This window comes from Lupinus angustifolius, unplaced genomic scaffold (assembly GCF_001865875.1).
Source record: "Lupinus angustifolius cultivar Tanjil unplaced genomic scaffold, LupAngTanjil_v1.0 Scaffold_1_1096, whole genome shotgun sequence".
NCBI classification, from domain to species: Eukaryota; Viridiplantae; Streptophyta; class Magnoliopsida; order Fabales; family Fabaceae; genus Lupinus; species Lupinus angustifolius.
The window spans coordinates 27,982-31,245 of NW_017716412.1; the positions used below are offsets into that span (position 1 = coordinate 27,982).

General features: G+C 42.6%; 1 non-coding gene across 1 annotated transcript; it reads left to right on the plus strand.

Annotated features, from left to right (window-relative positions):
* The first annotated feature begins 2,018 nt into the window (after window positions 1–2,018).
* TRNAM-CAU lies at window positions 2,019–2,092 on the plus strand. The gene has a single exon. It is a non-coding gene; the product is annotated as a tRNA-Met (tRNA).
* The last annotated feature ends 1,172 nt before the right edge of the window (window positions 2,093–3,264 follow it).

Below are 3,264 nucleotides of genomic sequence, written 5' to 3' on the forward strand. Positions count from 1 at the left end.
TAGCTAAAAGAAAGTCCTCGATGAGAGTGAAGGATGATCGGGCGGAATCGTCTCGTGAAGTTGTATCTCTTCTCATGGTTCATATTGTCTAAACTTATTTCGCTGGCAAAAACAGTGAGTCGAGTCGGCAGACTTTTTTACTCCATTGTGAGTCAGCCTATCGATATAAAATAATGCTTGTAGTCACCGAGATAAATACTTTTATACCTCGGCTCTACAAGGGTTACTTACCCTGGTTGGCCACATTCCCGTTATACAATACAGGGAATGACGTGGATGCCGACATGGAAATATCTTCCGAACAGTGTCAAAGCAAAAAACATGGTCGAGATTTGGTTTCACCCCAAAAAGGCAGCTAAAGAAGGAGAGGCTCACCGATATTAGCTAGGCCGGGGATTATGAAGTAGAGAAAAGTTCGAGAGAACGGTTCATGGCTCGAAAAGAAAAAAAATGGATGTACAAGTCAGATGATAAACTTTAGTATTGAACTGGTAGATACCCTTTGAAGAAAGCCGTCTTCACATCCATCTGGTTGGTGAAGCTTTAAAAATGAGCCACCAAAGCTTATATTATCCTGAGTGAGTCCTTCTTAGAAAGCGGAAAGAAAGTCTCAGTGTAGTCGATGTCCTCTTTTCTTTCAGAGTGAACCCCTTGGCGACAAGCCTAGCCTTGTCTCTTTCAATCTCCTGATGTAGCCATAAAAAAAAATGTACAATTGTGTGTGTATGGAACTTATTTTTCGGGACAAGAGGCTGGTACTTATCGTACAGCTTCGAGGACTGTGGGCTCAAGCAAATAAGGCGAAGGAAGAAAAGAGATGTTGCGCATAAACTCTTATGGTAGAAAGTGAAAAAACCCTTTCCTTCTTTTTCTTAAATCGTATGTATGCATGGCTGAACCTAAGAAGATAGCAATTACAACCAAGAATGGTTTTGTACTTTCACTAACCCGAAGGTCTAGTAAAGTTCTTAGGTACCAAGCTATTAACAAGCGAAAGGCCGAAAGAACTATAGTTTATCGGTTGTATCTTCTTTTAGTTAAAAAGGAGCTGCTCATTCATGTTAGTGTATATGCCAGACGACGAAATAGATCTTAAAGTTAAAAAAGATGCCCCTTAAGTCTATCTAAGAGGTCTTTCTTCGTGCTTAGTTCCCTAGCAAATCATTCTTCATCGCATAAGCCCATGACAAGTCATTTCCAAATGCTTATTTCGGAAGAGCACGGGAAAAGCCTATGGAATCCATTGTACTAAGACCCGACAGATCATCCAAGGACTTCCAATCGGGACTAAAAACTAGTCAAGAAGGCTTAACTCAAGCACCTTTGCTTTTCAAAACCTATATAGCTTAATGAGAGACACTAGTCAGATAGAATTCAGATTCCTTGCTTTGCTTACTATAAGAAGCCATTTTTTTTTTACCTATTGATTAGAGCTAGAAATTCCTAAAAGAGTAAAGCAAGGAAGCCTACTTCTTCCCGACTAGCGGCCGCAGACTAGCTTTAATTTTAGGGGGAGGGGTACTAGAAGTTCTTTAAAGGATTACAAGAGGATAGTTTCAAATCCAAAAGATGAATCGGGGGGAAGACAAAGGAGGCAGATAAAAGAAATGGGAAAATCCTCTTTATTTTATAGGGTCGTGGAATAGGCTGCTTTTTCGAGGATAAATCTTTAATATCTTATAAGTTCTATAATTGCATCAGAGAGAGATGAGATGCATCCATGGCGAGGGTATCTTATAATAAGATAACGGTTGCTTTTAGGAGTGATCTTTCTCGATTTCGGAAAGGAAAAGCTTGGTTGCAGGAAAAAAAGTCTAACTATCAATTTTTTAAGAAAAGAAATAAAGAAAAGCCGCGTTGAAAGTCTTGCTTTTTTTATCCTCCATCTAACTAAGTAAGAGAAGGGAAGGTTGAAGCTTATAGCTTATAGGTAGTAGAAAAGCGCTAAGAAGGTCCAATCATGCTACTTTGAGAAAGATGCTTAACACATGCAAGTTGAACTTTTCGAAGAAAAAATAAGCGGGGTAGAGGAATTGGTCAACTCATCAGGCTCATGACCTGAAGATTGCAGGTTCGAATCCTGTCCCCGCCTAATCACTGGAGATGCTGGGGGAACCGGAAGCTGTGCCCTAACTCACTCCTTTGAGTAATTTTTCCTTTTTCCAATTCAAAGAATGGTGTTCTTTCGCCTTGCATAACGTAGGGAAGACAGACTGTCACACGTCCTAAGAGAGAGAAATAAAACTCTGTGATGGCAGAGCTTGAAGTCACTAGAGGCATTCTACTTCCCGGTTCTTTTACCAGCCAGTCTACGGCACCTGAGCATCTGCACGACGTTTTTTTCATATGATCCTGTGACTGGGCTGGGCCTAGGCAGTTCAGAAGAAGGGTATCGTCAAGACCTCTTGAGAATAGACGAGGGGGAAAGGAAGTTGATGAATGGCAGAAGGCTGGAGAGTGCAGCTGGCTAAGCCGCATCTTCTGCTTTCGCTTTAGCGGGAGTGCTTGAAAGTTACTGTCTTCACTTAGTCCAAAGAGAGGGAAAAAGAGTCTTCCGTCACTAGCCATTGCTATAGATGCTCGCTCTCGTCTCGATAAGAGTCATATGCCGATCTTCATGCCATCTTCATTACTAGCTCTGACGACTAGTCCTCCGCTAATGAAATACCTGAAAACAACCTATTCTTTCAAAGACCCTAAGAGGCGAAAGAATTCCTTCTCAAGGGTTCATCTCGGAATCCATTCATATAGGCTAGGCGAGTTCCTATTTGAAAAGTAAATTTATCGCAATGAGATTTTATTTGGGGGCGCTGCTCATGATAGGCTTAGCTTTAAGCCGCTATCGTTCGGTTCGAATAAAATAAGTCAAGTCCCTTCGGTCGGTTCGCTCAGGTGGTCTTCCCTTATCTTCCCTAACGTTCAGAGTTGTTCTGGTTTGAGAAAGGAGCACCGGAAAGAAGCGCTGCTCCAGGGAAAGACAGGTGACGGAGCTGCAAACCAAACGGAAAGGGCGAAGGAGACGGCGAGGAAGAAGGATCGCTGGTTAGTCGAGTGAAGGACCCGTCCGGGCTTTCCTAGGCTCGCTTGCATGCACATTGGGCACCTGAAAAGTCCATTCCCATACGTGTCAATCTGTCGCCGGTGAACACTTTCCGATTTCTCCACTGCCAGTAAAAAGTCAAGGTCGACGTAGGCCTCTTCCATCTATCTCTGTCGATTTAGAGTGGGATTGCTGTCTTTCCGCTCCTATCCGCATTGTCATCA